This window comes from Sceloporus occidentalis, unplaced genomic scaffold (genome assembly GCF_023333645.1).
Source record: "Sceloporus occidentalis isolate IW3139 unplaced genomic scaffold, rSceOcc1.0.p SCAF_1, whole genome shotgun sequence".
NCBI lineage: Eukaryota > Metazoa > Chordata > Lepidosauria > Squamata > Phrynosomatidae > Sceloporus > Sceloporus occidentalis.
Window position 1 is genome coordinate 9,920,640 of NW_028316981.1, and position 13,683 is coordinate 9,934,322.

Consider the following 13,683-nt stretch of genomic DNA (forward strand, 5'->3'; position numbering starts at 1 on the left):
TTAGAATGCTTGCTAGTATTCTATCAGTTATATGTTTTATGTGCGTGGGGATGCTGGAGGTTGGGATGCTTTTGCTATGGCTAGTATAGTGTAGCTACATAGGAGCTGAGTGGTGCCAGATGGCTGTTATCTGGTGTCCTTGCAGGCCTCTCTCAGTGGCTTGGAATGCAAACTTAGAGCATAAAGGGATAGAAGCAACGGGGGAGGGTGTACTGCTTTTGTGTGTGTGTGTGTGGGAGGGTGTCAGTCTCAGCTTAAAAGCTGAATGGAGTTGAATTACTGATCTTGGAGCTATCAATAAAGTTCTGCTTATTCATCACAAGACAGACTGGTTGATTGTCTATGGTACAGGTTCTTCATTCTGACACAGAGTGATGTTACTTTTATGGAACAAGGCAACCCCCCCTCGCCCACTTTCCCTAACCTGCTTCTTGATGCCATATCCGGCTGGGAGGGCTTTAGCCCAGGTTACACTACTATCTACACCCAGCAAGGTTTCCGTAAAACAGGCCAGGTCGGCATCTTCCTCCTCCAATAAACGGTTCCCCATGACATTCTTGTAAACAAGCTTATAAAAAGTGGGGTAGACAAGGCAACTGTTACATGGATTTTTAATTGGTTGACTGACCGAACGCAAAGGGTGCTCAACAATGGCTCCTTTTCATCCTGGAGGTAAGTGACCAGTGGGGTCCCACAGGGCTCTGTCCTGGGCCCAGTGCTATTCAACATCTTTATCAACAACTTGGATGACAGAATTGGGAGCATTCTTATCAAATTTGCAGATGACACCAAATTAGGAGGAGTAGCTAACACTCCAGAAGACAGGATCAACATTCAAGATGACCTGAATAAACTAGAAAGTTGGGCCACAGCTAACAAAATGAACTTCAACAGGGAGAAATGCAAGGTACTGCACTTAGGGCGGAAAAATAAAATGCACAGATATAGGATGGGAGACACATGGCTGAACAAGACTACGTGTGAAAGGGATCTGGGAGTCCAAGTAGACCACAAGCTGAACATGAGTGAACAGTGTGATGTGGCAGCTAAAAAGGCCAATGCAATTTAAGGCTGCATCAGTAAAAGTATCTTATCTAGATCAAGGGAAGTAATAGTGCCACTCTATTCTGCTTTGGTCAGGCCCCACCTGGAATATTGTGTCCAGTTCTGGGCGCCACAGTTCAAAAAGGATGTTGAAAAACTGGAACGTGTCCAAAGGAGGGCAAGTAAAATGGTGAAAGGTCTAGAAACCATGTCCTATGAGGAACGACTTAAGGAGCTGGGGATGTTTAGCCTGGAGAAGAGAAGGTTAAGAGGTGATATGATAGCCCGTTTAAATACTTGAAGGGATGCCATACTGAGGAGGGAGGTGACTTGTTTTCACTTGCTCCAGAGACTAGGACCCGGAGCAATGGATGCAAGCTACAAGAAAAGAGATTCCACCTCAACATTAGGGCTGTGGAACACACTCCTTCGGAGTTTAGTGGAGTCTCCTTTAGAGGAGTTCAACATGTTTTTATCAAACGTTCTATTCAAATTTATTCAAACTAACAATGTGCACACTTGAAATAAAAACAAAACATTTCCAATCATCTGGAGAGCACAGCAATTTTAAATAGTCAAATATCTTTAATTGTTTTTGCATTTAAACTCCTTTTCTCTTGTGTGATTTATGACGAGTGAGGAATGTTTTCTGAATATACCATTTTCCACATTTCTGGGACTGAAATGGTTTCTCTCCTATGTGAGATTTTTGATGATGACTGAATTTTGTCTTTCGAGTGAAATGTTTTCCAAGTAAAGGTAAAGGTATTCCCCGTTGACAAGGTTGTCAAGTCGTGTCAGACCATAGGTGGCAGTCCTCATGTTGATTACTAAGTCAAAGAGCCAACGTTGTCAGAGACTACTCTATGATCATGTGGCCTTCATGATTGCACAGAACGCAGTTTACTGCCATTTAAAGGGTTTCTCTCCTGTGTGAGTTGCTTGGTGATGAGTGAAGTCCCTTTTCACAATGAAACTCTTTCCACACTCCAAGCATTTATTATTATTATTATTATTATTATTATTATTATTATTACTATTAACCTTTATTTAGAAAGCGCTGTAAATTTACACAGCGCTGTACATACAATCTTTTTAATTAGAAGTTTCCCTGCCCTCAGGCTTACATTCTAAAAAGACACAGCACAAAAGGAGAAGGGAACGGTGGTGGGGAAGGGTATCAGGTCCAGCAGCTCTTCTCTACCTCTGAGGCCTGGACCAAGGGAGATGGACTGGAGGGAAGGCTCTTCTTCTTAATGGATAGTTAAAACGAGGCATCCTGGGGCAGAGAGGGGCTCACCCCTGGGAACGCTTCTCTAAACAATATAACTCAATTTTGAAACAGGTTAGAGAAGTGCTGAGGTGCGCATGTGGGGGAAGAAGGTTCCAGGAGTAAGGGACAGCAAGTGAGAAGGGACGAATCCGGGACAGGGCAGTGTCAATCTTATGGTGGGACAGGAGACCTTGACTACCAGAGCGGAGGGTACGAGTAGGAATGTAAAGAGAAAGAAGGTCAGATAAGTAAGGAGAGGCCAGTCCCTGGAGGGCTTTGATGTGGAAGAAGGGGAGCCAACGAAGGGAGGAGAAAAGAGGAGAAACATGGTCAAAGCAGCAAGCGGATGTGATAATACGGTGTAGTGAGGGGGGCCCAGCTGATGGGAGAGTTGGGAGGGCTGAATGTGGCCAGGTGGAGGAAGAAGGAGGGATGGCCCCAGGGGCAGAGCCAGAGAGGGAGGAACGGCCAGACACTGGAGGGATAAAAGGGCAGGAACAGAGATGCGCGGGGAGAGGGAGAAGTTGCGGAAGAGGAGGTCGGGGAGTGGCGGATGTGAGAGGGACAGAGCAGGTTACTCGGAGCCCTAGACGGGAGGGCATCCCTGTGTCCCTTCAGTTGAGGATGGGTTGCAGGAGGCGAGGCCCTCATAAGGAGGTAAAGCTGAGGAACCCCCGGGAGGAGGGAGACTTCACGTACTCTGACGAAGGGGAGTGGGGTCAGCTGGAGGAGAGAGACTTGGAGGACGAATGGTGGGACCCAAAGGGCGAACAGTGGGAGCAAGGGCCTGTGCCTCGAGACTGGGAGAAGGCCGAATGTGAGCCCTTAGAGAAGCATTTGGGGAGCCGCCGGGCCCGAGACGCAGGCCGCGTGGAACCTGAAGACGCCATCCCATGGCCTTAAAGACCAGAGTTGGACTAAGGGGAAAAGTGGTGGAGACGTTTGAGTTGAGATTTGACTGTTCACTGCGGAAGAGGGTGTTTTCCTGGTTTCATTAAAGTTTACTGTTGCAACGGCAGTCACCGTGCAAGTTTGTTTCCCACGTGTGGGGCCTTGGAGGGAACTTTCTCATTTTCCCCCAGCATGCAACCAGCAGCGTCTGCCCCGCCCACTTACAGGCAGCTGAATGCTGGACAGAGATTAAAGGATGGAGGTGAGAGAGAGAGGAAGCCCTGTCAGAAGACGGTTACAATAATCTAATCGTGACACCACTAGGGCATGGACTAGAGACTTGGCAGTAGAGGCTGAGAGGAATGGATGGATCTTGGCAATGTTGCACAGAAAGAATCTACAGGCCTTGGCGGTAGCCTGGATCTGGGGAATAAATGACAGAGAAGAGTAAAAAATGAAGCCAAGACTGCGGGTTTGATGAACCGGATGAATAGAAGTGTCGTCGACAGAAACAGAAAAGGAATATTGAAGGGTGGGTTTAGGTGGAAAGACAAGAAGCTCAGTCTTAGGTATGTTGAGCTTCAAGCACCGAAGCCGCATCCACTGAGAGATGGCAGTCGAACAAGAGGAAACTTGCTGTTCAAGCCCTGTCGAAAGGTCAGGGGTGGAGAGATACAGCTGAGTGTCATCGGCGTACAGATGACAGGAGAAACCAAAAGAACGGATGAGTTTACCGAGTGCCATGGGCGGAAACAAGACTGGAAAGGGTCCAGGATGGAGTTGGCTTCAAGACACTCAATAAGCGAGAATAAACTACCCGTTACAGGACCTTACAAAGAAAAGGAAGAAGAGAAATTGGACGATAGCTAAACAAAGAAGAGGGGTTGAGAGAGGGTTTCTTCAGAATTGGGGAAACGAATGCATGTTTGAAGTCCGAAGGGAATGAACCCACAGAGAGAGCGAGAGAAGGGGCTATAGAGATTAGGAGACGGGAGGGAATAGGATCAAGAGAACAGGTTGTAGGTTTGGAAGAGTTTAGCAGCATAGAGAGTTCATCCAGAGAAACAGGGGGAAACACAGAGAATTTATTAGTAGAAGGTACCAGATTAGTGGTAGGTGGCAAATCAGGAGGAACTATTTCAGATCGGATAGTAGTGACTTTTGTGATGAAGTAGTTGGCGAAGTCAGTGGGGGAAAACGAGAAGACAGGGGGAGAGGAAGGTTTTAGTAGTGTATTGAAGCAGGAAAACAAACGCTGCAGGTGCCTCTCATTAGCGCAGATCAAAGATTTATAATAGTTTTGTTTTGCCATAAACAGAGTGCATGAAAAAGATAAAAGGATGAATTTATAATGAATGAAATCGACTGGCTCCCTGGACTTTTTCCAAAGACATTCGGCCGCTTGAGAGCAGGACCGGAAGAACCTGATAGTGGGAGTGAGCCGGGGCTGAGCCCTAGTCATGGGGGTTTAAATGGTTTCTCTTCTGTGTGAGTTTTTTGATGATAGGTGAGCTGTGTCTTCCTAGTATAATTTTTCCCACACTCCAGGCATTTAAAGGGTTTCTCTCCTGTATGAGTTGCTTGGTGACGACTGAGGTCTGTCTTTCGAGCAAAACTGTTTCCACATTCCAGGCATTTAAAGGGTTTCTCTCCTGTGTGAATTACTTGGTGACAAGTGAGGGTTGCCTTCTGAGTGAAGCCTTTTCCACACTCCAGGCATTTAAAGGGTTTCTCTCCTGTGTGAGTTTTTTGATGATTAGTGAGGGTTGTCTTCTGAGTGAAGCCTTTTCCACACTCCAGACATTTAAACAGTTTCTCTCCTGTGTGAGTTTTTTGATGATTAGTGAGGTGTATTTTTTGAATATAACCTTTTCCACACTCCAGGCATTGAAAGGGTTTCTCTCCTGTGTGAGTTTTTTGATGATTAGTGAGGTTTATCTTTTGAATATAACCTTTTCCACACTCCAGGCATTTAAAGGGTTTCTCTCCTTTGTGAGTTAATTGGTGATGAGTGAGGATTGTCTTCTGAGTGAAGCATTTTCCACACTCAAGGCATTGAAATGGTTTCTCTCCTGTGTGAATTGCTTGGTGACGAGTGAAGTCTCTTTTCACAATGAAACGTTTCTCACACTCCAGGCATTGAAATGGTTTCTCTCCTGTGTGAATTGCTTGGTGACGAGTGAAGTCTCTTTTCACAATGAAACGTTTCCCACACTCCAGGCATTGAAATGGTTTCTCTCCTGTGTGAGTTTTTTGGTGATAGGTGAGCTGTATCTTCTGAATATAACTTTTTCCACACTCCAGGCATTTAAATGGCCTCTCTCCTGTGTGATTTGCTTGATGACAAGAGAGGTATATCTTCTGAGTGAAACATTTTCCACACTCCAGGCATTTAAATGGTTTTTCTTCCGTGTGAGTTTTTTTTATGATAGGTGAGCTGTGTCTTCCTAGTATAACTTTTTTCACACTCCAGGCATTTAAATGGTTTCTCTCCTGTATGAGTTATTTGGTGACGAGTGAGGCCTGTCTTCTGAGTGAAGTCTTTCCCACACTCCAGGCATTTAAATGGTTTCTCTCCTGTGTGAGTTGTTTGGTGACGTGTGAAGTCTCTTTTCAAAATGAAACATTTCCCACACTCCAAGCATTTAAATGGTTTCTCTCCTGTGTGGGTTTTTTGATGATAAGTGAGCTGTATCTTCTGAATATAACTTTTTCCACACTTCAGGCATTTAAATGGTTTCTCTCCTGTGTGAGTTACTTGGTGACGAGTGAGGCCTGTCTTCTGAGTGAAGTCTTTCCCACACTCCAGGCATTTAAATGGTTTCTCTCCTGTGTGAGTTACTTGGTGACGAGTAAGGCCTGTCTTCTGAGTGAAGTCTTTCCCACACTCCAGGCATTTAAATGGTTTCTCTCCTGTGTGAGTTACTTGGTGACGAGTAAGGCCTGTGTTCTGAGTGAAGTCTTTCCCACACTCCAGGCATTTAAATGGTTTCTCTCCTGTGTGGGTTTTTTGATGATAAGTGAGCTGTATCTTCTGAATATAACTTTTTCCACACTCCAGGCATTTAAATGGCCTCACTCCTGTGTGAATTGCTTGATGACAAGAGAGGTGTATCTTCCGAGCAAAACCTTTCCCACACTCCTGGCATTTAAAGGTTTTTTCCCCTGTATGAATTGATTGATGATGAATGAGGTCACTTTTCGCAATGAAACCTTTTCCACACATCAGGCATTTAAATGGTTTCTCTCTTCTGTGAGCTACTTGATGATAGTTGAGGGTTGTCTTCTGAGTGAAATGTTTTCCACACTCCAAGCATTTGAATGGTCTCATTCTTCTGTAAATATTTGTAAGTGGAAGAACACTGGAGCTGTTTTCACACTCACCACCTTTGAACCATTTCTCTTTTGTCTGAATTTTCCTGTGAAGAGTAAGGCTTGTTTTAGAGCTGAAATTTCTGTCATGTGCAAGATGAACATAGTTATTTCTTTCCTTTTGTTTCTGTATTTTTCCTTTGATTGGGGTTCCAGAAACATCATCTTTTGGAGAAGAGTGTGGGGTCCTCCACTTGTTTTCAATGTCACTTTTTCTTTCCTTCTCTTTTACCTGTTTGCATTGGACTCTCTGCATCAATGTTTGGCATGATTTCCCATTGTACTCTTTCAGTTGTCCATCACTGTCTGGAAGGGAGAGAAAGTACTCAGAAGATATACCTCTCTTGTCATCTGCAGATTGAAGCATCAACAGATGGCCCCACCCCATTCTCCCCAATGGCGGCACACATGAGATCTATCTGAAATTGGGAAAAACTGGAGTTGAGGTCCAGATTTTTTTTACCCATTCATGTGTTTGTAGGGGATGTCCAGAACAGAAGCACCACAGATACCAAGGGCTGACTATACTAGTGTCCTAATAAATTTTTAAAAAATGTTTGGAATTTCTAATCCTAAAATATCCAGACAGCAAAGTACAGAGTAGGTACAGAACGCCACTGCTATCAGCTGGGGTTACTCACGTCCCATTAAATACAATAGAAGAGTAAAATGGTGTCTCTTAAATAATTGGCAAACTGTACCTCCAACTGTACCTTCATTATCTAATTCAGTTTTGTATAGTTGGTTCCTAAATTTGTTCTTATACTGAGAGCATGTGAAAATCCCTTGCTATCTAACGGGACTAGGATTCCTGGAGACCAGGATACAAACGAACTGGGTGGCCTTGGGCAGGTCACACCCTCTCAGCCTCAGAGGAAGGCAATGACAAACTGCCTTTGAACAAATCTTGATAAAAATCCCATGGCAGGTTCACCTAAAGGTTACCATAACTAGCCCTTGCCTCCACACCAGGGCTTGGCTTTCTCCGTCTTTTGGCAAGAAGATCAGGGCAAGTAATGGCAGCCACTTCCTCCAAGTCCTCCCCTCCCCTCCCTGGAAGGTTCTCTCTCTATATCCATTGGAGGATTCAGTGGGAGGAACAGGACTTAGTGGGAGCAAGGAACCAAAATGTGGCAGCTTTCTCTTTCCATCTTCTCACTTGACTTTAACAATCTAATCTTTCATTTCATTTTTAATGGTGGTTGGATGGGGCCACAGTGGCAATTGGAGGAGGCAAAGCAGGCCCTTGCAGGGGGATACCGCTAGTGAGACCCCCAACACTCCTCCCAGTGGTCCATGCTCAGGAGTTCTGTGATTTTTACCAAATCTGCTACTGAAGGCCTTTCTGGGAAGAAAGGATAAAAATATCAGCAAAGCTGAAAGAAAACCACTCAGTCTGCTTTAATCTATTAAGACTGAAGAAGAACTGCCAGTCATTTTTCAGCACTCGTAAGTAGCACAATCACAAGAAAGAGGGAGCCTTACTCAGAGAGGACAGGGTCCCCAGAATCTCCTCCATCACGTCCCAATGAAAGGCCCTTTGGCCTGGATCCAGCAGGGCCCACTCCTCCTCTGTGAAATCCACAGCCACCTCCTCAAAGGTCACCTGCAGAAAGAGAAAATTAATTCTTTCATATTGCTCAAGAAAACTGAAATGCTTACAAGATGCTATCCACAAGCCCCTTACAGTGGCAACTTGTGATAGAAGCAAAAGGAAAGGACAAAATTCTGTGGGGACCAGGTTGCAGTCAAAGGGAGATGGGGACCCAGCCCACGCCTTCCATGGCTCACTTGAGAAGCTGTTTTGAATCCAGGAGGATCAAGAGATGTGTTTGTACTCATAGATCCAGCCTTTATTCCGCCTCCTGGGAGGAAGAAAAAAGGATAGAGAGTATTTCTAACGCCTTTCTCTTCTTCCAGTCCCTCCTACATGTGCAAATGTAACATACACCATTTCTCACATCCGGCTTTATTGCATTGTTTTCTGCAGACATGCTACTGTAACTGGATAATGGAAGTCTGATCTTCTTCCATCCTCCTTCACCATCCTTCTAGTGCCAATGTTGCTAAAAAACCTAGCTACAAAGAGGATGAGGGAAAAAAGAAGGCTAATACAACATAACAAAGTCCTTGTAAAATATACTTTACTGTCAGAGGCTTTGTTAACTTGAGGTATGCCTGTAATTCCAAAGTGCTAGTTAGCCTATACAAAATGTTTCAAGTGCAGCAATTGATGGAGTCCAGATATTTCAGACATATTTGAGAAGAGGGAGTCAAACAAGCAATTACCCTCTTAGCCCTTACTCATTGAGGAGGACATTCCTTCTCTGACCTGTGTGATCCACTCCGGCTGCTGCCTTTGACTGGATTCAAAAGGACACTTCTCCTTCTCAGCCATCTCTTTCACAAACAAGTCCTGCAGCAGAAGCAGAAATGGGAAGGGAGGGTGAAGAGACAAGAATTAGGAAACGAAGAGGAAAGACCTTGTGCGGCATTATCCCCATTGTAGATGCTTTCTAGAAAACAACCTGGGAAGTGGTAGCTAGATTTACATTATCCTGAATCAATAACCACCAAACCTGCTTAAAAGGGGAGTCACCGGTTCCCTGTAACCCTGTGTCTTCTGGGGAAAGATCATCCCACCCAACACAGGTTGCATCCCTATTCTCTGATCGGCCTTTTGTCTGACTAGCAGCCCCTTTTTCTTCAGAGACCTAGGCATGCAAGTCTGAAATATGAGTGTGCAAATGGATCTTCTAGCATCTTTGAGCCTAACTGTGCGAAATAAGTTGTATCATGAGCTTTCATAGACTACGTCTATATCAAGTCTACCAAAATTGATTACAATTTCTTTCTCAGTTAGTCCAAAGGTGCTACGAGATTGCTTTATATACTCTATTTTATTGTTCACATTAAGCGTCAGTTTGTTCAGGAATTTTCAAAAGAGGACCAGGATGAAATGACTTCATCTGCTCCTCTTCGTCCTCCAAATGGAACTTTACAGGACATAATCAGCCCATTGAACTGGGCCTGAAACTGAATCAGTAACTGCCAAACCTGTTTATAAAGGCAGGCACAGGTTTCCTCTAACCAAATCGAGTCAGTAATCTGGTTACAAACGGCTTCTTCTGGGTACAATAACATCCAAAATCTACAAAACCATGATACCTTCAAGATGCAAAACCATGGAGGTTTCTTTTTATTGAAAATTCAAAACTATGAAGGCTTGTCTTGAGAGATTTAATGTTCTGTAAATAACAAAAAGGGCTTTTAGCTCATAAAAGGTGGAGATATCTGGGATGTCAGAAGACCTTGCTAATGGAATTTAAATGTTAGCTCATGGACTTTGAAAGGCTTTGTTCCCAGTGCCAGGCAGCCAGGAGGAGGGAAGGGCTTGCATAGATATACCCCCAAGAACATCAAAAACAACCTGAGACTAACATAGCCATTTTTAAAAAAATTATCCTGTATGATTCTTAACACCTTTACCTGATGAAGAAGCCAGTGGAGCTCTGAAAGCTTTCCTCATGTATATTGTGCATTTTGGTTGGCCAATCAAAGGTATCAGTGTTTTGTGGATTTTGGATGTTAATGCATTTTGCAATACAGTCAAGATGGTGTCTTCTGAGAAAAGATAATACCATCAACACAGGCTGTATTTGATCTGCTGTTTGACTGATCAGAGGTCCTTCTTTCTTTTCTGCATTAAGAAGACTGTGTTTGCTGAAATTATTTCAAAATCTTTAAAATAATAATAATAATAATAATAATAATAATAATAATAGCTGCTCCAAATGAGCTCACCTGCTCCTCTCCCTGCTTCTCCTCCTCTGCCTGGCTCAGGAGGAAGGCCTCTGCCAAGGCCACTGCTTGAGAGGTTGTCTCCGCTCCACACTCTCGAACCCAGCTCCCCATCTCTGGGGGAAGGACGGCCAGGAACTGCTCCAGGATCACCAGGTCCATCATCTCAGCCTTGGTGTGTCTCTCTGGCTTCAGCCACTGGCAGCAGAGATTGTGGAGCTGGCTGCAAACCTCCCGGGGCCCCAAAGCCTCCTCCTGGAAGACAAACTGCCTGAAGTGCTGGCGCTGGACCTCAGAACAGAATATTTTCTCACCCAAGCTCTTTTGTATGGTTCCTCCAAACAGAAGCATGGCTCTTTTCTTTTGTCCTTAGATGACCAACGTGAAATCTTCCCCTAAATTATAGCAGACTGAGTCTTAGTTTAGCATCGATGCAGCCAGGAATTTTCCAACATGCCAAAAAGCCATGTTCCTCTTTTACTAGATTCTGTCTCAGGTGAAATTGCCAGAAACACCAAGGTCTGCAAAGAAAACAAATATCCTGTGAATGATCTGTTCTGAAGACCCTCTTGAGAAAAGGAGATATTTTACAGCTAAATCCAAGCTAGAAAGTAGTTCTTGTGTCTGTACGTTCAAAATGTTATCTCCCTCTCAAAAATGCGACAATGAGGATAACCAGAAACCAAGACTATTACACACATTTACAATGTAGCATCTTCCACTTGCTCTGTCCCTATTAGCATCCCTTTTTGGTACCTTTCCTTTTGTAAGCCCATCTCTGTCAGCAGCAATAGTGTTGTTTTTTAATCTTTCTACAGTGCTTACGAGACATTTTTCTGCTTGACGTAAAGGACAAGGTGGAATCCCATGAACACGCCACGTTGTATTTAGGGTCTCCATGTTTTCTTATCTGGAGCCAACATGTTCTTAAGAGGTCACAAGAAGACCTTTGGAATCCCAGGTGTATTTCCCATGAGAAAGGAGTGGAGACTGAGATTATGACCCAGGTAATGCTGCAATCCAAGCTCAATGGGGGCTCTGACTCCTTCCTCAGCCCAGGCCCTTTGCCCTTTCCTCTTGCACCAGGAGACGAAGGAGAAGCCAACTTGGTCCACCTGCCCGCCAACAGCCCTCTCCATCCAGCCTGGGGCTGTCCTCATCCAATGACTGCTTTTGCCCAGAATCCCAATGTTCATTCCTGGGTCTTTGTTACCTTACAAGATAGCACACCCCTTGAGGGTAGGATTTCATATATACATATTGGTTCCAAAACCTAACTCCCTCATGGGCCCAGAAAGACTCTTCTCCACTCACTTAGACCCCAGTCTTAAGGACTGTCAGGAAGTTCCTCCTAATGTTGAGGAGGAATCTCTTTTCCTGCAGTTTACATCCATTATTCCATGCCCTGTTCTCTGGAGCAAGAGAAAACAAGCTTGCTCCCTCCTCAATATGGCATCCCTTGTTAAGATTGTACGCCATAGGCAGGTTTACTCTTTTATATTTATTGTTTTTATGTACAGCAGTGTGCAAATCTATAGCGCTATATAAATAAATAAATAAATAAATTAAAAAGTATTTAAACAGGGCTATCATATCACCTCTTAACCTTCTCTTCTGCAGTCTAAACCTCGCCAGCTCCCAAAGATGTTCCTGAGATAAACACCCAAGAAGCTCAGGAATCCAGGGATTAGCTGTGGCTATAGACAAGAGGCCTGAGGCTGCTCCTTATGATGAATGGAGGTTTCAGGAGCCAAGCCCTATGAAAGAGACTGGGAAAGCGGCTGAGGGTCGGAGCTAAATCAAAGTCTAAAGTGACGCGGAGGACGCTCAGATCTTGACTAGCACACTAAACAAAGGGTTTGGGGGTCCTTAAGCAGACCAGCTCTAGCCCTACCTCCAAGGTACCCAACTCTACATAGCTAAGATTGCCTTGGTGTAGATGGATTCAGAGGCGAGGGTGGTTTTGCCCTTAGCCCTGTCAGAAGGCATCCTGGATGTGCATTAATTCAGGCGCTCTGCACACCGGCCATTAAGGATTACAAATTGTAAGCCGCTCTGATAGCCTTGGCTGAAGAGTGGGGTATAAGTCAATAATAATAATGATGATGATGATGATGATGATGTCTCCACATGACGCACGCCCCGACTTTGCCCCCAGCCTTTTCACAGCGTTCCTCATAACAATTCAGCATGTACATATCTATGATTCTATGCTGGATGGCCATCTGTCAGGGATGCTTTGATTTGGATTTCCTGCATGGCAGAATGGGGTTGGACTGGATGGCCCTTGCGGTCTCTTCCAACTCTATGATGCTAAATATACAAAGATTTAAAATAATCTAAATCGACGCCCCCAACAAACCCAGGCCTGAATGAAACTGAGCAGTTACCTTGGCGCAAACCATCCTGGACCCCACAGGAACCTCTTTCCCCCAATGCGCTTCCACACCAGGAGCCCAGGAGCAGCCTCCCAAGGAAGAGCTGTCTGACCAATCGGCTGAAGGTGAGCCAACGGTGTGATGCGGCAGCTAAAAAGGCCAATGCGATTCTAGGCTGCAGCAATGGAAATACAGGGCCTAGAGCAAGGGAAGCAATAGGGCCACTCTGTCCTGCTTTGGTCAGGCCCCAGCTGGACTACTCCTGTCTCCAGCTCAAAGAGGTGGAGGCCTCTGAGCAGAGGCTTAAAGGGGAGGCTTTGACAGGGAGTTCCTGCATGGCAGAATAAGGCTGGGCTGGATGGCCCTTGGGGAGGGGTCCCTCCCAACTCTATGGCTCTTCTCCTGAGGGAGGGCTCCTTCCTCCAGCCTCCCACCTGCAGCCCAACAGAGGAAGCTGGAGGGGCCGCTCTAGGCCCTGGCCCCGCCCCTTCCGGCCGCGAGACCGAAGGAGAGCGAGAGGAGGTTCCTAGAGAGGCTCTGCGGGGAACCCGGAAGGAGAGGGGCCCTTCTAGGCAGGACTCGGTTTCCTCCTGGAGGACCCTCTTTCTCTGGGGAAGGGAGGGGAGCAAAGGGGCCTCTCTGGAGGGAGGGAAGGAGGGAGGGAACGAAGGAAGGAAGGAAGGAAGGAAGGAAGGAAGGAAGGAAGAGGCCTCTCTGGAGGGAGGGAAGGAGGAAGGAAGGAAGGAAAGAAAGGGAGGGAGGAAGGAAGGGGTCTCTCTGGAGGGAGGGAAGGAGGAAGGAAGGAAAGGGAGGAAAGAAAGGGAGGGAGGAAGGAAGGAAGGAAGGAAGGAAGGAAGGAAGGAAGGAAGGAGAGGGAGGGAGGGAGGGAGGAAGGAAGGAGGGAAGGAAGGAAGGAAGGAAGGA

General features: G+C 45.5%; 1 pseudogene across 1 annotated transcript; it reads right to left on the bottom strand.

Moving 5' to 3' along the window:
* Positions 1-1,527: 1,527 nt before the first annotated feature.
* Positions 1,528-12,557, bottom strand: LOC149320670 (uncharacterized; annotated as a pseudogene). Its single transcript, XR_016279315.1, has 5 exons — positions 11,980-12,557; positions 10,385-10,902; positions 8,913-8,996; positions 8,066-8,186; positions 1,528-6,886 (listed from the first exon to the last, which is right to left on the bottom strand). The product of XR_016279315.1 is annotated as an uncharacterized LOC149320670 (transcript).
* Between the last annotated feature and the right edge of the window lie 1,126 nt (positions 12,558-13,683).